General features: G+C 38.6%; 1 protein-coding gene across 2 annotated transcripts in view; it reads right to left on the bottom strand.

The window, feature by feature from the left end:
- Positions 1 to 25,398, bottom strand: part of LOC105834483 (mucin-5AC) — a 188,535-nt gene that overhangs the window by 78,474 nt on the left and 84,663 nt on the right. For both annotated transcript variants that reach the window (XM_036283290.1, XM_036283289.1), the window contains one exon: positions 21,989 to 22,068. The gene's annotated coding sequence lies outside the window, so the exon portion shown is untranslated. The remainder of the gene's footprint in view (positions 1 to 21,988; positions 22,069 to 25,398) is intronic.

The following is a 25,398-nucleotide window of genomic DNA, read 5'->3' as shown; positions in this document are numbered from 1 at the left end:
TTATGCTTATATGTCTTAACTGTGAGCGGGTTCTCAGGTTCTCGCGAACGCACGTGTTTTCATCTCTAAGTCTCGGTTTTCCTCGGAAACGTGGCAAACGAATTAGCGTTAAATGTTAACAGTCCGAGTTTTCTCTGATAGTCAAACAATTCGAAGACTTCAAATTATTTGGAACTATTCGACTGTAAATTCAGAAAAATTAGCAAACTAAAGTTAAACGATATATCGCGTAAAAGGTAGGAATAAAAACTAGTTTATTCGCGATAAATATTAAAAAATTTCAAAAAATTGTTTTTTGAAAATTTTAAATCATTTTAACCATTCGAACAAATTGCAAACCATTTAAACGCAAAACTTGAATTCATTATTTAAACTTTGATCATGCAATTTGTTTAATCCATTCTGAACTGTATTGGAAATCGTATGAAAATAGCACGTCCTTTGTGTCACGAATTTTTGTACCGAATCAATTCTTTTGAAACTTTGTAGCAAGAGATTTTTCGGGTCATTAATTATGAATTATAAGTCAGAATTTTAAAATTTCAAAATAACAGTTAAATAATAAAAGTCTTTTAATATTTATGTAAATCAGTACATAAGTTTTTTGAGTCGTAAAATCTGAATCTAAGGTCACAAAGTTTTGAATTTCGAAAATCTACGATAATGGAACTAATAATGTATTATAATAGATCAAAAACAAAGATAAAAAATTAACGTAAATATTTATTTAACATAATTGCTGTAGATAAATAGTTAAAATTTATACTTTTATAGATAAAAAATCCATTTTGTTCTAAATTATCAATAATTATTATCAATTAGAATTGCAATTTATACACTTAATTTAAATATCCTAAGATATTTTTCAGAACTTTTGTTATTCTTTTTCTGTTTTAATTAGAAATTGATAATCTTAAAAAAATTAAAAATCAATTATTTTGATGTAAATCCAAATAAATATCTACAATAATAATCTTCTGAAGGTTTTTTAAGGTCACTAAATTCTAATTCAAATTACCCAGAGTAAGAATTGTTAAAATTTTTTTTTTAATATATAATGAAGAAACCAATGGTAGGTTAAAAAAAATATTTTTATTGTTTTCAAACTTGTTTTCTAGACTTTATAGTCGTATCTGAATCTGAGGTCAACATTTTCGAAAATATTAAAAATTCAAAAGATGACAGAACTGAAATGACAGACAAAAAATAAAAAATAGACCATGTACCGGAAACTCTATAAGAACAAAAAATTTATATTTAAAATCATGAAATGTGTCAAAATAATTAAAAACTAAGCAGAAAAAGAATTTCACTCCAAAACTTTCATTATGCTGTAAAGGATTAATCGTTCTATTTCATTGAATAACCAACGGTTGATCTCGATTAGATATAATCGCTCAGGAATTAGTTTCGTTGCTTCGCTACTGATAATGAGCTCCATTCCCTAGCCAAGGTCAATATCACAATGCTCTTCTCATACTTTCGTAAAGTTTTTGCGATTATGTACAAAACGTTATCACCCAAAAATGTAAAATTTATCAAATTAAACCTTTCTGCATTTTAAAATAATTTTCATAAATCACTATCAACTATTTTCTGTTTTATCGTTGCCAATGTTCAATTTTCATTTTTCTTTTAAGATAATAAAACGCGAAGTAACTGCTGCAATGCTGAGAAAAATAATTAATTAAAATAAAAAATAGTAATAAAAATATTTTTTGTTATATGCGCGTCGAAAGTGGTCCCTTTCGTGTCACTTTTTTGTTAAAGTTTCAACACTTTAACTTTATTGCACAATTTTTGTATTCTAATAAATAGCGTGAATCACGAAATTCTATATATTCTGTAAAACTACAGAATATAGAAATCTATATTATATATGTACTAGATATGCCCTGCCACGCGTTGCTGTGGCTCTCTATTCTTATGCTACGTTTTTTTCAAATTTTCTTTGCTTTCGTTGTTTAACTTTCAAAAGCCTTGCTTTACTGTTGCTCTTTTCATTTTATTTTTGAATAAGCATTTATCTATTTTTAATAAATTTAATATTCATTTATTCACGTACTTCTAACTTTTTTTTCTAAAAGCTGCCATGGATTTAGAAATCCATTCAAAAGACTGTTTTAAATAAGTTCCTTTTTTTCCATAAAATAACAGCCATCTTTATTTTTCTCATTACCTTAATTTAAACACAATAGAAACATTCTTTCTCTCCCGGTCTCTCCCTGTCTCTCCCTGTCTCTCCCTGTCTCTCTCAATCTCTCCCGATCTCTCCCGATCTCACCCCGTCTCTCCCGGTCTCTACCCGTCTCTCCCCGTCTCTCCCGGTCTCTCCCCGTCTCTCCTCCTCACTCCCGGTCTCTCCCCGTCTCTCCTGGTCTCTCCCCGTCTCTTCCCGTCTCTACTCGTCTCTCCCGGTCTCTCCCGGTCTCTCCCCGTCTCTCCTGGTCTCTCCCAGTCTCTCCCCGTCTCTCCCGGTCTCTCCCGGTCTCTCCTCGTCTCTCCCCGTCTCTCCCGGTCTCTTTCCGTCTCTCCCGGTTTCTCCCAGTCAATATAATTATTTCAAAATTATTTAATTTAAAATGATTTAATTTAAAATAATTATTATCACATCTGTAATTATTTCGAAATTAGTATTCGATTTTACCTTTTTTAATATCCTGTATTTGTCCTTTAATATAAATATTTTTTTCAAATTCTTTATTATTTAAATTTACCATTCAAGCATTTATCTATCTTTAATAAATCTAATATTCATTTATTTGCGTACTTCTAATTAAATTCAATACAACGTTGTGTCAAAATTTCAAAGCAATCGGTGAAAAACTTACGGAGATCTTAGATAAAGAACAAACATTTACATTTTTATTTATATAGATTAAATATATAAAGACATATGTAAAAAATTTATACAGAGTTTCACAATAGCTTTGTAATATCCTGTATGTATTATCTTAAGATGTATTTATAGCTCGTTGAATTAAATACACGTCAACAAATATCATCGATAAGTATCTAATATCACGACAATCGAACGCTTCCATAATCATAGATAAACAGAATATCACTCTTATCTCCAAACGTTGGAACGCCGATATAAAAATTTCCCCGATGCAGATAAATTCATCGTCCCGTATGTCGCATATCAGCACAAACGTCGCGTCACGCGATACATCAATAACAAGAATTATTCACGCTTACATGTGCAAGACGACACGCGATGCAGGAAATCGGCGCATACAAAATCAATGCGAGCCAATACATCTGGACGGAGAAAATTTTACAGTAAAAATTAGTATGTACGACAGTAGCTACGGACCATAAGAAGAAATTTCGGAGAATTATGCCATAAGTAGTGTAAATGCTATGATAATTTGATGAAAAGCGTAATAAAAATTTTCATAATTCCTTCCTTGGTCCGCACTTACTATTTACCATAATAATTTTTAAAATTTTACCATAAAATTTTCTCAGTGCAGCGAGTCCCGAGCGACATCGCAGTTTCGCAATAAAATTTTTCTCATACATTATTATCGATATCAACGTTATGTCGGAATTCTATATTCTCATATTTCAACATACGTGAACTTTACTTTCTTTCATCCTTTGCCATACTCTTAATTAAAGCATGTATTTAAAATCACTGCGATCGCTTACTCTCTTTATTTTCCAATATCCTCTTTTTCTTTGAGATATAATTCAAGTATAAAGTATAACGTAAAAGTGTACGATAAAAGAAAAATAAAGTAACTTTTGAATCGCGAGAAACTCACGATGAACGAGGAAATCCGCGCAATTTATGCACGTCGGCGGATAAAACTAAATTAATGCGCGCACGGCCACCTGCAGTCTGCAGGATAATAATCAACCATCAGCCACGTCGGAAAAGATTATCGTAAATTCCATCATTTACCCGAGTCGTCGAACGTCGTTTTCGTTCTCTTTTCACCTCTTCATACTTTCTCTCTCTCTCTCTCTCTTTCTCTCAAGTCTGTCGGCTCCGATTCGCCGATATCGAGTTCCGGGATTTACTCGTGCGAGAATGGACTCCGGAATTTTCACGTAATGTAAAACGCGTACCCCCAATTCGTATGAATTCTGCCACTGTCTCTTCCTATTTTCCTTCGACTTCCGCATCCTCGTCTCTCTCTCTCTCTCTCTCTCTCTCTCTCTCTCTCTCTCTCTCTCTCTCTCTTTCTCTCTGTCTCTCTCTCTAGCCGGTTTTCCAAGCTCGAGCTCGCGGCTGCGACGTTTCCCTTTGTTTTCCTATCCTTCTTCCGCTTTTCGTGTCTCTCCTTTCCCGTTCCACCGCGCCGGCCGCATTCACGCGTCGCAACGGCACCGTTTTCCCGCGAATAAAAGCGCGACTGCGATTACGAGGAACGGGAACCGCCGCGCGAATTCACACGACCGCGATTTACGAGCCTTCTGTGGCCTTCCGTCGGGGATCGAATTTTCTACTCATCGCGAATTCGTGTGCCTCCTAAACATGTGGTTTAGAAAAAAAAAACACGCGGCCGTGTTAAGAGGGTACGCGACAGTAAAACTTAAAAGAAAAATCTAATTTTTTAATTACATTTTCCGAAAATTTGATATCTTAAAAATATGCTCCTGAAAGACGTTAATAAAGTTTGAGGCGCACCCAGTCGATCGCTATAGAAATTTTTGGAACTGAAGCAATTTTATATATTTAGGTTACAAAAGGCCCCTCAACCTTGTGATCAATTGTGTTCGTTTCACTGACAATTTACAGACGAAATGGACAAAAAATTTTTGTAATCATATTCGACATCTCTCGAGACGGTAGAAAAACAGCGAGAAATAAACCTCTAAATAGATACAAGATGGAGAAACCAAAAGAATTTGTCAGCACTTCTGCTAAAATATTGCGCAAAGCGAAAAAAGAAAGTGCAAGAAAGATATAAATGAAATAGAGGATGCTGCAGCTAGCTAAATAATTTATTTTGTAGCCCTGGAATAGATTCTATGTTAAGCTAACAAATTGATTTCTGTTAAATATATAATACTTTAAAAGTGTTCCTCATTTTTTTTTGCTGACAACCTTTATAACCTAAGTAATTTTCGACCGACTGGTCGTAGCTCTTAACAGTTGCTTTGCAAAATTAATAGTTTCAGCGTAGGAATATTTTCTTAGTTTTTAAAAACAAGACATTAATAAAAGATAGTGAAATTTATTTTTTTTTTTAAACCCCCGCAATTTTGGGAAAAAAGTGATTTTAAAGAATTCCTACACACTTAGATAATTAAAATTACACTCATATTCAAAATTTTCAAGAATATTTTTATATCAAATAGTCACAACTTCTCTAAAAACATCGCCGATAGGCAATGTTTTTCGAACACGGAAATCTACAATGCTGTGCAATATCGCCGTGGATTTATATTTTCATGTACGTTACAAAAATTCTTGAAATATCTACAAAATTGATGTACCAATTGATGCAACAATTCATATTTGTTATAAGACTTATAATTATTTTTTTAATCGTTTTCCACTCGTGATGTCGACGAGATATATAAGCAATAAGAATTGTTCTCGAAAGAAAGAAAGAAGGAAACGCGTATTAACTCACTGCATTCTCCCTAAACCAATTTAAACCCGGCTACATAAAGCGTTTAACGCTGAACAAAAGTTCAGCGAGATCGTAAGATCCGCGTCTCGTAGGATCGTAAAACGCACGACACATCCGACGGAGTAACGAGCGGGATAGCTTCGTTATTCCATTGCGGTCGGTTTTGCGGTTGGTTTCGCTACTACAGTTGACAGTCGCAGCCTGAGAGCTCGACGCATGTGGCGCCCGTTACAAATCGGCATTATTTCGAGAGCTGGCTAGCGGCCAGCGGCCCCGCATTCCCTCAGATTGGTATTTTAATAAGGCCGTCCCGCGTCCCGTGGCGCGTTCTCATCTCGCGAGACACCGAGCGAAAGGGGGACCCTCATCTCGTTCGCGAAAATACTCAGGAGGGCCCGGAAAAGTACTTGGTGCGACAAGATATCTCCGACGTATAATTCGATTTGTCCGCGTCAACGTGACACATTTTGGTATTCGCGATCGGATCACATCGCTCGGATTCAAGCTGCCAAACTCTGAATTATTGATAAGTCCCTGAGATAATTTCCCAAAATATGTAAGACATATGTAATAAAAAATATAAAAGTCTAAAACGCTTTCTCATAATTAATAAAGATGTCGCCTCTTTCTCGACGTTTAAGGATTTTTACATAATATCAAGTCGAGACTCCGAAGACGATATATTGTATTATTCTCGTTCTCCTTTCTGAAACATCACATCGGATATAACGCACAAAAATCAAAAATTCAACGTCCGCTCTCACCAGCAATCGGATCGAGACCTTTTCACGGCTCATATATCTTTATATTCGTCATTTAGTATTCAATTACACATCGGGACCGGGAATATCTTCGAAATGTCAATGTGTAATAACATCTGCAAAATTTAATTTCGACGAGGAGCAGAGGCGGCTCTTCCATTCTGGGATCACATTCATGAGAAAGAGCCGCGCCGAAAACTTCAATATCGCCGAGCAAAGAATCATAAAGCACCCCTTCGATAGCCGTGTTGTCCTCGGGATAGCCGCGTGCGCTAAATTGATCCTACCGATTCGTTCCGCGTCGAGACAACGGAACTAACTCCAGTGTCGCACGCCCCCCGCGATCGATATCTCCGCACCCTTCCGATCTCTTCCCGCTCCTCGGGAGTGATATTCTTTCCCGCGTCCCGAACGTCTTCCAAATCGTCACGCGCCCCTTCCGAACTTCCCGGCGCCGATAAACGAGGGAGGAAGAGACGCGAGAAAGAAAGAGAGACTCGGGAGCGCGCTCACGCACGCTCCCCCTTCGTTCCGCCGGAGATTAATGCTATTCCTGCCGCGTGCTCGTCCCGCTGAACGCGCGTATCCATGTCGCATCTCGCACAGAATTTCCTCACGTCCCAAAGGATGAGCGCTTAGAACAATTCTTGTCCGGGACTCGTCGCGCGAATAGCTCATAAATCCGCCACGTGCGCACAGGAGAGAATATATACATTCGTAAATCGATTAACGATCGACGGACGCGTTGTCGGCGGCTCTTTCTCGGTAAAAATTGAAGACCTGGCGCTCGAGCTCCCGAATCGATCGTCAATTCTTGGACGCGTCCGGCGATAAAAGAACCCTCCCCCTCCCCCCCCTGTTCCGATCGGGGCTCGCGTGGTGGAAAACTACGGCGCCGCAATCACTGTCGGGGATAATGGTAGCCCCGGGCGTAATACCCCACGTCGAAAATTTCTGCCGCTCACCGCGGCTAATAACGTACGAAATGATGAGCGCGCCCCGTTACCCGGAACACACTTTCTCGACGAGCGTTTATTAATATTGGAAAATCCGTATCTCGGCGATCGCGGCGGCAGATAGTAAATTCCGAAACCGCCCGTTACAACATCGGGCGACCCGATACGCGGCGCGGGACCGGCACGCCACCGCCCTCGCTCCCGGATGTGGCGAGCTATCGTATTCCGCGCTCCATTTTCTTCCGAGTCGCTGAATAAAGTTAAACGCACGAAGCACCATCGATGAAACGTCACGGCGAAAAGCCGAGGAGATAATTCTAGCGTAGAAATATATTTACTGGGCTCGCGGTGATCATTTTTATTTTTATACAATCTGTTTCGGTCAGCTAAAAAGTGAATATTGATAAAAACAGAAAAAAAGTTTTATTTACAGTACCTTGGATAATTGTGTTGGAATTAATAATAAACCATGTGATTAAATTTTCACAAATAAAAAAGATATCAAGTGTAGACAAAGAAAAATATATATACAGAGAGAGAGAGAGAGAGAGAGAAAGAATAAAAGCACATTGTTAATTCATAATCATTATAACATGAATTTTGTATCAGATAAGATTCTGAAATGATTTTATATCTTGAGATATAGTTTAACGGATACGTTTTTATTACAGATTAACTAAGAGTATATTCAAGTTAATTATAAAACGAAACAATTATTAATGTAAAATCACCATTAATGTAAAATATTTCGTAGAATATTTCATAATATTGCATAATAATGAGAAAATAATCTCATTAAATCGTATTAAATAAATTTAATTAATTAATTACATCAAAAAATAACTTTTACACAAATAATTTAATAATATAAATCAAAAGTATAAGAATAAATTGGTTATAAAAATTTAGAATAAAATTAACTTATTCGAAAAATTAATTAATTCATAACTGTGTTCTCTTTTATTAAATTAAAATATACTATCTAACAGCAAATTATTTTCTATACGTTTTTTAATTGTTTATAAAGTATAAGAATTTTAAAATATTGCTTTCCTGTACCAGCTTATACTTGATCTTATTGTTAAAAATATACGGAAAAATCAAACGTGAATTATAAATTCTATGAAAAAATTCGAGTGTATGAAGTTAGCTTCCAAGTCAAAAATTCTATTAAAATATTTGACAATGGAAAATTAAAAGTATCACAATTAAACAAATAATTTGCCTTTTGCTCTTTTTGTTATCTTATAATTTAAATGCACATATACACGCGTGTGCATTGTTTTCTGATCTTCATCATTCATGAAATATAAATATCACGAAAAAATGTAAGCAAACTTTTTATATTTTAAAAATATGTAGTAATATTCTACTAAAATATTGCATAAAGTTCTCTTTCATGCATATTATCTAAGCAATAAATTATATAAATAATATTAAATTTATTATAATCTAACATAAAATACACGTAAGAAATTAAATTAATAATATTAATTAATTATACATATATCTAATATAATTTTAATGTGAATCTTGATCTTAACAAGATAAAAAAAACATTGCGTCACTTATCAATATGCTGCGACAGAGCATACATATTGATTATAACTGTGTTGAACTACAAGATAAAAATGTATGCAAATTGTAACAATGCATAGAATAAGTAATGCAAAAGTATTTGCCGTTCGCGCGTAAAATAATTTTAACTAATTTCGCAGGCAATAAATAAAGTGAGAGAATAATTTACCCACGATTGCTCTGTCGTCGTCCAAAGCTCCTTCAGACTTCTTTTTCCTTTCAGATTTAGTCATTGCACTTGTACAACGCACACTCGCAAAAACAAGGTTAATTATGATCGTGTACTAATCACCGGAATAAAAGTGCATGGCGTTTTATATGACAATGCCAACGTTAATCGCACGTAAATTGCTATCATATTACACACCTAATGGATTCTCAATCGAATATGATTGCAAAATAACGTCAAAAAAAAAAACTTTAAATTACTCGATACCAGCAGACTCTCGCAAATGAGCATAATAAATTCTCCAACGGCGGAGGGTTTCAACAAGTACGCAGTATTTAAGCTACGTAACCGACGAATATTAAAAACCACAGGCCTAATTATAACTACTTATTAATTAAACAATATCGTCGCGTAACTCAATACAAAATTGATCTGTAGACGATACCGGTTTCGTGTACAAAATGAAGTGGAAATCGCGCGGAATATTCGGACTGCATAAAAGCAGTGCATTTACAGTGTTTAATTAGCATTAATTATTCGTAGGGAACAATCGCGTTTCGCGACAGATAACACGACGACACGTGGAACGGCTCAAGCCGCTACCTGCCGAGTTATTTCGCCGCGCGAATAACAACGCAACTGCCATCAAACAAATGCCTGAGCTGATCGCCAATCAGTCTCCACGTACACGTGTCTCGCTGACACGAATTTTTAACGCATTACGAAATAAGACTACGTTCTTTTTTTCCTTCCACGTCAAACTAGTTTGCAAACACATACGATCGATACGACGCGGCCTCTCGTGACTCGAATGACTCGCGTATTACTCCACTTTGTCACTCGCAAACCGGGCAAAAAAAGGTAAATTGCATATTTCAACCGAAAGATCCAAGCGCGACACATTCGAATTCGAGTGTCGTTGAACGCGCCGTAATCAATTATTACTGCGAAAGAATCGCCCCCCCCAAAAAAAAAACAATTTATACTTTTCTGTCGTTTCGGCTTCGAACGTCACAAACTGCGGAAATATTTACTCCGTAGCGAGCACAGTCATTTCCTTGGTTAACCCCTCTTCCAAATTAAAAGAAATTATTAGTTTTATTAAATCCGTAAAAAAAAAATTAAGCAAAATGCATTAAACAACATTAATGCAGGCCGATCAATGCAAGCGCCGGTAGATAAATTCTTACGCAGGATTCACACGTCCTACCCCTCCCCTCCCGTTTTCGACGTCGGAATCCATTAGTGAAATTCATAATTGACGAGCCACAACTGTGAGATTTTTTTTTAAAACGGGGAAAATAAATTCTGAAAATAAATTCTGAAAATAAACGAGATGACGGCACATTCCGATATAGATAATCTACATATTATCGCTATTTGTTGGAATACGCTACCATCCTCGGAACTCATTAGCGTTCACCCCCCTCCCTGTTTTAATAAAATGTAGATTGACCAGACCGTTGCACGTTGCAGGGAGCAACTTCAATTCATTAATTAGCTCAATTACTCTAGCAATCGTGAGATATATACGATGGCACTTGCTACGCTCGTTTCGGAGCAATGTGCGACGACACACGCGATGCAGCCCGAGCCACCACCGCTCGTCCGTCTTGAGTCTCGCGCTGCGAGAATGGTGGCGCGACGGCCTTGTGTAAATACAACACGTGCTGTGCGCCGCAATAACAAACACCAAGGCCGCGCGCGCCAGCAGAACTGTTATCAACTCGAGATATTTAACACTCCGTAAAATAAAATCACGCCGAACGTTCCGTTCACTTGCATGCTGATAAATGAGCTGTTATTGCATATTTCGCGCTTCGTCTTGCAGTCCGATTACCGTCGCCTAAAAGATAATGACCGATTCCATTCTGAGGGATCTCGTTTCCCAATGAAAATACCACTACACTGCAGTCTTTGTCTCTGTCAATTAAAAAATTTGCTTCAACCTGATGTAATTATTATAAATGTATATTATTAATGGTAAATATTAATGGCAAGCAAATCGTTCAATGTTTCTTCTAGTAATAATAGTTAATTAATTGAAAAGATAACTATGTTATTATTTAAAGATTGTGTTTTACATTCTTTTTCAAGAAATACTTTAATGTTTTAAAGATCTATTTTAAGTTAGGTTTTTTTATATATGTAAGCATTATCCTCTCAAGTTTATAAAAAGTATATTTTAAAAAACTATTAGGAACTATTAACATAAATATAAGTAAAAATAATACGATAACAGGTCAATATATCGAGCCAAGACAAATCTTCCTAATACAATATAATTTTTATTCAATAAACATTATATAATTATAACCGCGACTAAAAACCAGCTGTGTTAAAAAATGTTAAACTTCGAAACGTTTCGACTATACTTAAATAACGAAAGGATATGCGTTGTTTTTTGGTTATTCAATGGTCATCATTTTTTAACTGTTTAAGTATATTTTCGTTTGCGCTATTTCATTCATATTTAAGTTCATACTTATTGGTAATTAATTATGACTGAAGAGGACTAAGTATAGTCGAAACGTTTCGAAGTTTAACATTTTTTAACACAGCTGGTTTTTAGTCGCGGTTATAATTATATAATGTTTATTGAATAAAAATTATATTGTATTAGGAAGATTTGTCTTGGCTCGATATATTGACTGTTATCGTATTATTTTTCCTTGGCATTAACGAGCTCTTTATATTTGTTTGTTTTGTTTAAATATAAGTATATAAACTTTTTCTTGAAAGAGAGACAGAGAGAAAATCGATTATTGAATTGCGAGAAACGAAATCAAATTATAACAAACTCAAAAAAAACTTTATCCGAAAGTTCCTCAATTGAATCGCGATCTCAAATATGACATAAAGAATGTCAAATTTGATTCTCAAGCTCCGTTTATTAAACCATATCGTATCTCGAGAGATTGATTTTCGTCCTTCTTTGGCAGAAACGCGACTATAAATACTCGGGCATAAATATTCGAGAATTTTTGAGAATATTTGCGTTATCAAAGTGGCTCTTTTACGAGACATGACATTTTCCTCTCTATGCAATCTTGCCTCTCTCTCCGTTATTCGAAATATGTGATTATTTTAAGCGAAATAATAATTCATGATGCATTTGTTTTGTTTTGATATATCAATCGGAAGCTACGGCAAATGAAGCCGACTTAAAACGATCACTAGCTCCATTATTCTCGCGTATTTTCGCACGAATAGATCGCCCGAAGGTAACAGATTTAATTACATCTTCCTAGTAATTATTGAAAATAATACCGCGCTGTAAAATAACGCTGTGCTTTCGTTCGTCCATATAAAGCGGGGAGAAAGAGAGAGAAAGAGAATGGAAAGAGAGAGAGAAGAAAAAAGAACGAAAGAGAAAGAGAGAAAGAAAGCGCTACAGAATGAAAGAAAAACAGAGTAGCGCGGCGCGCAATGTGGGAGGCGGAAAATTATTATCCCGTTATAATACCCTTGATTACAGTTCGATTAGCGAAACCATTTATGCGCTATTCATAAAACTCGCGCGAAACATGAAAATCGAACGACAGAGGAAGAGGAGGAAAGGAGGAAGAGAGGAAGGGGGAAAAGAGGGAGGAGAAGAGATAAAGGGAGGGAAAAGCAAGGAAACACGTAAAAGGACAGGATCGAATTGACGTGCCGGGCCGTAATGGAATTGCCTGGGCAATGTCGGCACGATTTTCCGCGCGATTCCACTCCGTGATTCGCATTCTCCCGTAATATTCGCGCACGTGTATGTCGGATATTCGTTATCGGTTATTATTCTCGTTTAAAAATACGAAATACAAATCGAGCAATATTCAGTTTTGTTTCGACGATATTCCGCGTGAATTCAACTTGGCCGGCGTTAAAACGCAACGCGAATTAGCCGCGTTTTAGAGAGCTGCATTTTCGGTTTTCGGTTATTACTCGCCGCGAGTTTTAACGTACTCTTTCCCTCCTTCTCCCTCTCTCTCTCTTTCTCGCTCTCTCTCGCACGCGCCGTTAAATTTATCGAGAACCGAGGTTCTCCTGTGTATTATTTCCAATTGTGTCGAGAACGTGTTTACCAACGTGTACGTGTACGTGGTGTTTATGTATGAAAACGGTCCTCCACAGTCTTCTGTAACACATATTCGCTCGTAAACAGACCGTAAGTTTCGGGCGAAATTGACTTTCACGACCGTAAAAGCCGAAACGATAAAACAGACCGGTAATGGGCAAGTCCGAGTAATCCTCAGTGGTGAATTATAAGCGGGCCGCGTATTTTCGAGCGTGCGAGTTTTTCCTTATTTCGCTTTTATCTGGCATCAGTCCGGCGATAACGGTACCCCTCCATGATAATAAAAGATCACGAGGAACGAGGCGGAGAGCGTAATTTCGAGACGGCTCGAGAAACTTTTCACTCTGCACGCGCGGCGAACGGCGCGGAGTCGAGAAAGTTTCGCGGTTTGTGTCAATGACTTCCGGATGTCTGTTGAAGCAAACGCGTTCTCGGAGACTAAATGCGACCTAAGCCTAAATCCAGGACCTAATTAATTAATTCGCTGTACATCTGGCTACACGATCTCACTCGTGGAAAACTATCGTAATTAGATTAAACTTCATAACGAGCACTTGAGAGCGGAACACAGGGAGCGGTACGCTTTAATTGTCAACATCAATTCGTCATTTAACGTTTTAGGGTGTTAATGCAAACTTAAAAAGAAAATAATTTTGCTACTTGTAATATTCCACGCAATGCGACAGAGCCGCAAAATATTATTAATGTGTTTTAACTTGAAAAAAAATAAATAAATACGGACGTGCAGATAAACTGTTAAAAAGTGCACGTATAATACATCCAATTTTGTCCGAAACTAATATTCACAGTTTATAAAATACCAATATATAATACCGTAATTAAATGTATATCTGTAATAAAAAAGATATTGATATCACAGAGAGTACGGCTAATCATCTCAAAGCGAACAGATTTCTCTCGCCTGATTATTCACATGTACAACTCCTGAACATATAAACTTGACTGACTGATATGTACTTATGTGTACAGATAAGGATTGTGTCATTTCCGCAATGCGTTATTCTCGGAGTTCGTTACGTGCATTCGTTCTTCCCTGCCGCGTCACGTTCTTAACCGCAGAATCAGCCGTATACACCGGCCGTGATCGTCAAACGTAGATGACAAACCGTCCGTCAAACCGCATACACTACCGGAACCCAGTCGGTCGGTCGGTCGGTCGGTCGGTCGCCGCGCCAGTCCCCGATGATCTATGCCTGAGTCGCTTCTTGCCTCCGGTCCATCGGCCGGAATAATCACCCGCTGTATTTCCCCGCTTGGCATCGCGATTAATTAGCCCCCGCGGTACCAATGCGGCCCGTTCAATATGATTTACAACCGTTTTATCGCTCTGACACTTTTGCATCGATCTGTCCGTTATGCGTTAAATTGCACGTTTCATCTACCGCGTGTAGTTTCTTTTCGAAGTTAAATGCCAAATCGATGTCGACAATTAATACAGCAGAATAATACGGGGACCGGTTTTTTTTTTTTTTTTAAGCATAAAATGTAAATAATCTACATTATCTACATTATCTACATCGTTACGCGTGTACTATATAAACTATGTTAACTATGTTTTACGTGTCATCTCTATGTAGAAAATTCAAATTTCTCAGAAATAAAAAATTACATTCCATTTTTTATTTTGAATTATTACATCATTAAAAGTTATATTAAAAATTATAATTTACTTTTTCTGTATTACGTTATCCAATTTATAAAAAGTTACATCGCTCGTATTGTCCACACGAAGAAGATTTCGTGTAAACATAACGTAAACTTATTGGAACAGTGAATACCACGATAGTTTTATACATGAATGTAATTTTTTTAAAGTTCGCATGTAATATTCGTTGTAATTTCGCAGAGTGTTTGTTGTACATTTTTCCTCTTATTCGCTCGTCCGTTGGCACATTCGTTTTCTCAGTTGTTCAAAGCGCTTAAGGCAAACGGTTTATCAGAAAACTCGTATGTAGAAATAGCAATCGGCGCGATCATCGGCAATCATCGAGTGCACTTCACGTCGCACTCGATTCCGTTTAACCGACCGCGCGCGGTTCGGCTTTCAGTGCGCGGGTCTCGTGTCCTCGTTCTCGGCGACCTGCTGCCGCTTGTGGGTCAGTAGGTCAGATCGCCGGTGCACGCTCCTGTCTCGGCAAGGTGAAGATATCGATCGCACGCGCGCGTGCTGACCCAGTAAGGATACAACCGTTGCGCGACGACGACGGCGGCGGCGGCGGTGGTGGTGGCACGCAGGTGCACTGAGGAGGAGGCGATTGCGGCTTATTACGAGCGCACGTTACTGCGATAATCGTAAATCATCGCTGCATCGTTCAACGACAACCCGTTTCCGCCACCGATCGATCGATACCAATCATTCCCGCACGCTGCTTTCGGACGAGTGAACAAGCTTCATTCGCATTTTAACGAATTAGAAACTATGCGATTTAAATGACATGTATGATTTTACTTGAAAAGGAATATTTAGAATTGGGAAAATATATTGTGTGTGTGTGTGTGTGTATGTTTAAATGTGAAACGGACACGTGTCACAATTGTATATAAATTGTTCCATTACATCCGACATTTATGTATTATAATGCGATACATTTTCTGTCTATCAAACGTGACTTTTCAGTTAAATCAAACCTATAAAAAAAGATTTATGAGATATAATAAGAAACAAATCTAAAATATATCGAGAAATAAAAAGCTTGACGACTGAGGCACTTAAGAATCTCCAACTGGGAGAAAAGAGATAAATGTGTTGAACGCAAAGTGCGTTGAATAATTTGGGTTCACGTTGAAAAATGCGGAATCGATTCTGTATGCACTATGATTCAGTCTGATAGATTCCATTAAGCTGCAAATTTTTTGTATGCAGTATCCCGCCATCAGATCTCAATTCCATGATTTTCCAGGGGTTGACACGCGCCTCGAAATAAATGTCTCGTATGTGGGTCAATGGGGCACTGGTACACTGCTGTGCCGGGGAAAGAGTAGTGACGCATGATCAAGAAAACACACGTACATACACACACACACACACACACACGTACAGCCATTACCGAACACGCGTTTATGGGACAAGGTTGCAAGCGTGCTTGGGAAGCTCGCGCGAAATTGCGATAGATCAATGCGGGATGTTTTCGTCGAGGCGAAACCTCTCTCGATACCAGGATGCTTGGCAACCTCGACGGAACTTTTCTATCAAACTTGATTATACCCGTGTTATCGATCCTACATGAAAAATTGAAGATCCGAACAGACAATGACTGTAGTCCTACAGGAACTTTCGTCCATTTTTCTTTCATTCCAACAGTTCCTGCCACATGGGATTTCTTATTTAGGAATTATTCCTCTCATCTCGAGTGCCGCATCGTTTCGCGATAAAAAGAAGCGTTACTACACGTTGACGTCCTCGTACATCCTTGCCTCGTAAGCCGGCGAAATAATGGGCGAGAGAAAGGCAAGCCCGAGGTGGTTCCGGGTGCGGAATCGAGTGCGAAGTAACGGACGTTAATGAGAGAAGGTTATAGCCGAGGGAGCGGAAGGTGCTGTAAGTGGCAAACTGTTGCGGACCTGTCACGGACGGAAGGCGGGACGAAGATTGGTCGCGGCGAGTCGGAGAGAAACGACCGAGCGGATACGCGCGATAACGAGATATACTGTACTTGCAGAGACCTGAAAATTCGCTGGAGTTATTCTCAAAAATTTCTAGGCTGATCTTTTGTCGCGATTCTTTTTGCAAAATGACGAGATTGGGCAACTACTCGACGCAACGAGAGACGATCACGTTCGGACAAATAATAGTCTTAATCAATTCCGCCAACGAAAATTAATTTCCGAGATTCCTAAAAATATACTCGTAGGGTAAATTAGAATATGATAGCCATACGGAGAAAGCCAATGGCCAATTATTTGTTAAATAATGTGTTCTTATAATTATTTTCAAAGATAATTGTTTACTGCAGTTTATGTATACTATTCGAAATAACAATATTGTGGATATTGTATCACGTTTTTACTTTTGACTGCCTGCAAGGTTTTTCATGTGTTTATTAAAAATTGCCACAACGTCGAATAAATTACGGTTGAACTGTCATAATTAACGATAGACACACAACGAAGGTACGTAAATTATAATGTGTGATTATATCTTTTATTTCTTTTTCTATTTTTTAAATAAATACTTTTATTAAGTATTTTCTCTTTAATGTGGATAGTATTACATGCTTTAAGCTTCAGTAAAGTAATATAGCAAACGTTATTAAAAGATAATAAAAATAAAAGTCTGTTTTTTTGCATTTTAAATCACTGTGGCCATAATATCCGAGTCCACCCTAATTCTGAGTAACTCTTCTGAGTAAGTATGACTCAGTAATACTTAATAAATGAGCCATAAAAACTCTTTAAAACTTAAAAAGTCAGTTCTTATTTCAACGTAACTGTGTTGTATCTTTACGACGTAGTTTAACATCAGAAAAATCATACAAATCACTTCACGCGAAATCACTTCACAATTGCTTCGTGGAAATTGCAAGCTCGAAGCCACGTTTTCTAAGAAGACGCGACGCATACAAGAGACCCGAGAGACGTGATGTCTTATTGATGCAAACCGTTACCGATTTGTCATATCGACTGTTAAAGAAGAGAGAAGAATCAAAGCAACGATGAGTAGTCCCTTTGCGCGCAATAATGATCAGCATTAAATTCAAATAAGTTCCTCCCTTTCCGACTGCATAACTTGCCGACGACTCGCATAGGAAGGAACGGAGAGGAGGAAGAGAGAAACTGTGAGAACCGGGAAGGATAAGCGGGAGGATCTGTGCGCTTCCTGCGCTGCCTCTTACTTAATTGGTATCCATTCTACCGAGAACTCGGTTGGAGAATCGATCGATGCGGACGTTCCGATTGAGTCTGGGCATATTAAATGATCATTGCGATAGCGTCCGGCGTTATGACACTGATCTCTAATTGATATACGATAAAGTGTCATTATATAATTGTACTTAAAGAATTATCGTGCAGACAGAAAAAAATAGATTGATTTAAATTTTTGATGTGAGATATAGATCTTTTCACACGAAATTGATTTAAATTTGATTTAAAGTCAACTCTACTTAAAAAACTTTCATGTTTCTGGTATCTGTGAAACAATCACGGTTTCCTTCTTTTATAATTAACAGCGTGTAACATTTTTATAAATAAACGTATAAAACTTAAAAATAAAGTATTAAGATTTATTAATATCTCATATCCAAAATGGTTGCCTTCCATTTAGTAATACAAGTCGACACGGAAGGTGTTTTTTGTCTTCTTTTAACAATGAATAACAAAAATAGAACTTACGTGGACTTATCACTAAATGGAAAGCATCCAATTTAGAACTTCTTAGATCTTCTTTCAGTCGAGCGTGTCGCGTATAAATATTTCCACGTTCATTGTAATTTTATTTTATTGTGATTATCAATTATAAAGATATAGAATATTTTTATAAATTGAGAGATTTAATAGTATGTAAGTTATTATTTATCTTTTAATTTTTTACATTAACAACATTTATAAATGCCACATTACCAGAGTCCTGAGTCGAGGTCGTGATTATCTTTTAGACGTCGCGTTCGACTGAAAAAAGTGCTTATCAATTTCATATTTCGACACCAGTGTCAAGACACAAATGATCTTTAGTATAAACTTTTTTTTTTGAAAATCCATAAAAATCATACGGCACCAATTGCAGCAAAGATCTGTGCAAAAAGATCTACCGTAAAATAATGATTATATGCATTTTTAAATTGAATCTGATATCGTACATCATCATTAATTAGGTTCTAGCAAAACTAATAAAAACTTACGTGGTATTTATCGTGTTAGGTTCGCCACGGTGATGCAGCTATGACAAGGAGTTTCCTTACACGCGATGAAGATACACGAATGTATCCAGAGGCGATTTATACTTCCGATAGAGATTAGAGAGAGGCGTAATCTCGCGGCGATAAGTGCTCGTATAAATACACATATCACCGTCTGCTTCTCGGGGCAGCACGCGCCACACAACTGCATACATCGAGGTAATTCAATGTAACATAAGGCAATGTCCCCGGGCTAAAATCGCACGAAGCGAGGATGGGGCAAGCGACACGAGATCCATTTGCGGGAATGTACTCAATCTATATTGTACAATTCGCTACCGGCAGGTCGTCTTGCCGTGTAATCGGATTTCCGATTTCCAAATTCGCTCGATCGTGTGATAGCATGAAATTACAATACAGTAGAAAGTAGAAAGCGTGTATTTCACCTGACTGTATAAAAATCTTTATATATAAAATTTGAACGTTGCTCGACATAAATATTAAAGATAGCGTTATATATTATATGTGTCGAGGATTTCTTTGGAAAATATTTAATTTGTCAAAATTCTCTCTTATAATCCATTCTTTCCATATAATAAATTAAAAATTTCGAAAACTACGAATTCCTTCTTGAAGAAAAATCAATTTTACATCCGACAGAAGAGATATTCGCGTATAGTAAAAAAAAAAAACAAGAGATTTTTCTTGACGATAAGTACACGAAGGAAAATGCGAACAATCGCAAGATTCCACGCGGTCTTTCAATGGCGCGGCCTCGAACCGGCCGTCGCGAAAAGTGCCGGACTGATTTATAAGGGTTTCAGTTTACAAGCGGCGACGCTTCCATTTCCGCGTCGGGAGCCGCGCCGACGACCGAATCGCGAAAACCGGGGAAAGGTTTCGTTCGCCTATGCCGCCGTTCAATTTCCGCGCGACGTTTCAATTTCTGTCGGCCGACGCGCGCCCTTTCGTTGCATTCAATTCCACGGGGCGCCCTTCATCCCCCGCCCCCCCCACCGCCATCCCGCGATATCGCCAGTGCCAGATTCCACTATTTTCGATCCGGTGATGGATTAACCCCCTCCTATCCGAAACTATCGTGCTGTCTGCGATTGTTGTATACGTTTTCTCGTCGGAAGCTCAGACTTCCGATAGCGATGAAGAAGAATGATTTATGGCGGAACCATATCGTCCCGTCGCTACTTTTCTCTCTCAAGAAGAAACACTCACACGTAAATGGATTTTATACAAGCCTTTTCTCTTTTTGAAGTATTGCATTTCCTGGGAGGAACACCAGATTTTCAGGCGGTTTAAAAGAGCGAAATAAACTCGACGAGATTCCCCGCGAGAGATAACTCAGACAAAAAATCGCAAGGTACGAGTCATCAACCCCGTACTGCGCATCGTATGAAATATTCGTAAAAAAAATATTTATAAGAATGTACTCTCTTTAATCTCTTATTAAATAGTAAAGTCTATGTAACAATAATAAATGTTACTTGATATATCGAGATTCCAGATACAAAGTCACATAAATCGCAATTTTCGACATTATTTCTATCCAGAGATCGAAAACAATGTAAATAGTACATAATATATAAATGGTTTTTAATATTATATGACACACATTGGTATAATTATAGGTATTATATATTATAGTACGATTTGTGATAATATATTATAATATTATCATTACATATTACATTAAATGAATCTTGTCAAATCGATTGGATATCATTAGCAATTCGCTAATACAATAGCCATGATAAAACGGTATATATAACGCTGGTAGCATCGAAAATTGATGAAAATTTCTATTAAATGCCAATATTTGATGTACCCAATATTGATAATCAATACGAGTAATAAAAAAATACGAATTATACGATTACACCGAGATATAATTGTCAGCGAAATTCTCTCTCGTTATTCAGTGGCTGTTACTAACGATTAGAGAAGAGCGCATCGAATGCGCCGATGCAGATGCACTAGACAATGCGTTGAGAAAAACAAGAGAGGAAAAAAAAGCAAAGAGCGGAAGAGGAGCTTTAAAACGCCGTTATGTCGTAACTCGTCGCAACGACGATCGCACAGTGATAACGCGACGCTCGAGTTAACAAAGGCCTTCCCCTCCCCCTCCCCCCTCCTCACCGTTTTGCCGTCGTGCCGTCCCGTCGTGCCGCTGCTTCTCTTCGTTAATAATAATGTCGTACAGATGCGAGGCACGTAGGAGGCCTTGAACGAACGATATTCCACGACTTCACGAACCATATTTAATTACTGTATCTAGCGATCGGTTTTTTAATTACTAGATAAATCTGTTATTTCCAGTTCTACCGTTGACAACTGAGTCAAGCTGGAGTGTATTCATGCAAGTCACAAAGTTTTCACGCGTAAAAGATTTTTTTTTTTTTTTTCTAACGCACCTCACCGAGGTACGCGATATCCTGCACAAGATCCAGGCTCTGCGAAGCCTCATGAATCGTGCGTGCAACCGTAAAGGCGCAATTACGCGCATCGACAATGATAACGCCCGACTGTAATCATACGGGCAACTATATCGCGTGGTATAGGGTGCATACGCGATGACAATAGACTACCGCGTTCGCTCGTATAACGTTTATGTCGTACCGAGGCGTCCGAGAGCAAGCCCTCCAGCTGCGGACGAGAATGGTGCATCGAGACGCTGATTTACGATCGCGATCGTAATTACAAGAGTAGAAACGGCTGTCGTCGCGCTAGAGGAAAAGGAAGGAGAAACGCTCCGCGCGTTGGCGTCTCCCCAGCCCGATTATATGTACTTACAATATTAATCGTCATTCGACGATTGCAACGATTAAAATCGGTGAGGTGATCGGCGCGCAATCCCTCGCCGAGTAAGATTAACCGCCGGACGCAAAGTAAAACGGTTTGAGAATTACGCATGTAGGTATTGATGAATAAATTCTCCGACGATCGAAATAAAGAAACTTGAAAAAGATTGCGAAGTTCTGAGAAAAAATAATCGTATACACTCACTTGCTCATTGCAGTGCCATCGAATGATCGTTGTGCAAGCTATTCCATAACATGTGGGGCCCACTGGGATGAATTTAATATCTGAAAATGAAAAAAGAAGTTTGTTAAAGACGTGATTCCTTTCAAACAATGGTACAGAGATGTATGAAACTCGGCAAATTTTGACTCGTTACTTTTGTGGGGTTTACACTACATATTGACGATAAAAAAGTAATTGCAAAGTTCAAAAAATATTGGAGAAGAGTCGTCATTGTTGACATAAACATTTTAAAGCGGTGCGCCCTTATTCTTCAAAAAAATTTAGTTTATAGTTCTATAGGAGTGTTAAGTATTCCTAAACTTAAAATAACATCTCGATATCTTTGCTAATTCTCGAGTTATTCCTGCAAAAGCCCAGATTTACACCGTGCGCTGAATCAGGCTCCAGTAGCTTCACACGTTAATAATCTTATAACTTTCCCTATCTTTGTAACTTTGCAAATAGTTTTCTATTGTTATTGTTTTTCTATTGTTTCCTATAAGTCAAAGTTGACTAATTTTCGCCGTTTCGATTCCCCCTCAAAAAAATAAGATAAGTCTAAATGCGTAAAAAAATTTTCGTTAAAATCGTGACTTTCGCACCACTGTACTTCCCGTAACTTAAATGCACCGTTATGCGAATCGGAAGTCAATAGCGCAGCGTAAAACGACTACGTGTGTCAGGTGTCGTGCGTACATGCGCACGCAATTCCGAATGTAGTGCACGAACGAAAGTCGAGACGCATGCGAACGCTAAAATAATTGCCGCAACTGCTGAACTTGGTTGATGGATTAAGCGGCAATTTGTAATGCCAGGTGATCCATCAAAACTTCGCGAAAGGTTAATCCCAGTTTAAAGACACACGAACGATCGCGTTCTCATACGCCGAGTAATGATAATCGTACTCAACCGATAATTATATTATCAGTTCAAAGAATTTTCACCTTTAATACCATTAACACTGCAATTAACGTATTTCGTCGTCACCATGATATCCGGACATAATTAGCAAACATAATTTCATTAAATAGCGACACGTGTGATTCTTGATCCATTAATGAATAATTATCCTAATTTCATGTCATCTGATATCACATATGAACAAAACAATTCAATTACACGTGATTGAGAACAATCCGTTTTCTCATTCGATTTGGACCGTCGCGGCGAATTAGAACCCCATTATATTTCGAAGCGTGGAAGATCGCGTTTCGCGTCGGGCCTGAAAAAATTTCGTGGCTCGGGCGCAAACGGCTGTTCCGGTAAGCAACAATGGCACGCCACGGCGTTACCGTAATGAACACCGGAATATTCATGAAGCGAGGACGCGAACGACGCGAAAAAATTCAACGCGAAGAGCTTGCAACCGCACTTCGCGAGAACGTGCACCGAATCGAGCGACGAACGCATTTACCGTCGACAATCCGCGAGCGAGCGAGCGAGAGAGAGATAGAGAGAGAGATAGAGAGTGCGATTTATTTTTTTCGTATCGCGTTTGTATCGCGTCCGATATCGAAAAGTTCGTTGTGGCAGCGAATGTGGAGAAAACAAGCCTTTTAAAGCATTAAATAACATATGCGTGTATGTCAAAAACAAAGCAATTTAAGAGCAAAAGGTTTGCACGTCCCAAAATAAATATTTTTGTTCGCGACAAGTTGGAGACTTTTAATTCAATAGTGACATCGAGAAAGAGGTAAAAATCGATTGTCGCATAAAATTTATATGCAATATAAAAAAAAAGGGGGGAGATAACACACTTTCCAATTAATTTATCAGCAGTCTTTGCGCGACGAAAGTAGAGAGTCATCGCGGTCTCTCTCTTCTCTCTCTTCCCCATCTCCCTCTCTCTATCTTTCTACGAGGGAAAGGTTTAAGAAATAAAACGGTAATTTTCGTTCTTTCGCGGAAATGCGTAACGGTAAGCCGTGTCGTCGCGCTCGTTCCAGACATTCCGGTCTCCCGTCCGGCTTCTTACTCTCGAATTCCACTCGCGCTTATACATCGACGCCGGGTACCATCAGCCAGCAGCATCCGGAAAGGAGCGGATTGTTCGCTCGCTCGCTCGCTCGCTCGCCTCGTCGTCTCTCTCTCTCTCTCGTTCCCGGCGAATTCATTATGATCAAGACGGTCTCGCTGCGCGTACGGCCCGTATATAATCGGCTCATTATCCTCAAGGCAGTCTACTTCGCAGACTATCTTCATTATAATGAATTGTAATGCGTACCCCGCAGCTCGAACAAAGGATAAGCGCGGTTAACTAATCGCGCAGCCCGGGACGCTTCTTGCTGTCGCGATGGATGTTTACACTCCGCGAGATGGAAAGCGATGCGCTCTCGAAAAACAACCGTCTCATGCACGATATAGTACGCGATTGTGTGACGTAATTCAATCAATTAGTCACGTGTATAATTATAATACTATTACAGTTGTATATGTAGAACTGATCGGGAAGCTTCGGCCTGCTGCTGTCGAGGTACTCGACTAATTGTAAAATGTAATTATTTTAATTACATCTACAAATGGCATTCCACTTCGCTGATGATTACCTACGTTTTATGAAGATTTATTTCATTTATTTCATTTGCTTCTTGCAAATATATCGAAAGTATAGCGGACAAAGTAGAACGAGGATTTAAAAAAAAAAAACGTTAGTCTCCCTGAATGAAAGAGTAGAAAAATATAAATTCCTTTCGATGACTGTTTTTTTTCCCTCGCAAGTACCGTGGCGCTCTTTGTTCAAAAGAGAGGTGCGAGAGCAGGCCTTTTTTTTTTCGCGGCGCGCGACAAGGTCGCTGCCTCCAAGAGTCGGAAAACCGTGCGCGGTGCGACGTGGCATACTCGTCTCTAATCCCTCACGCGGACATCTCGCGGTATCTGCCGCCTGCCGTGTTAGTGTGCAAGAGTGGAAACCGAGGTAAACGAGGCGAGACTTTCGAGTCGCGACTCTGAGAACCGGTTTCTCCGGGTTTCAGAACAAGTAATTTCGTTACGAGCTCTATTCCTCTCCCTCGCCGTCTCTCATACTCCTCACTCTCTTTCTCTTCAACGTTTATCCGAATAGAGAAAGAAAGTAAAAGGGGAAAGGAGGAAATGAAAGAGGAGGAGGAGGAGAAAGTTCGGCGATATCCTAGGATCTTCATCTATAGTAACAAAAAATTAACGGAACCGGAATTCAAATTTGAGAACTCTCTATCTCTCTCTCTCTCTCTCTCTCTCTTCTGGCACTCAGGACGCTGCTCTCTAGTCATTATTCCGCTCGCCTGCCAATAATCGGCCCCTTACGGCTTCATGTTCCTACAGGTGCTACTTGACAATCCGTGACGACGATTTTTACCTCCAGCCGACCGGAATCGCAATGCCGGTAACGGGACTGAGCTTCCGGGGCCGCACGG

The sequence above is a fragment of the Monomorium pharaonis genome, chromosome 2 (assembly GCF_013373865.1).
Source record: "Monomorium pharaonis isolate MP-MQ-018 chromosome 2, ASM1337386v2, whole genome shotgun sequence".
Classification (NCBI taxonomy): Eukaryota; Metazoa; Arthropoda; class Insecta; order Hymenoptera; family Formicidae; genus Monomorium; species Monomorium pharaonis.
Note: the sequence above shows the minus strand (reverse complement) of the source record. Positions and strands in the feature narration are given on the sequence as shown.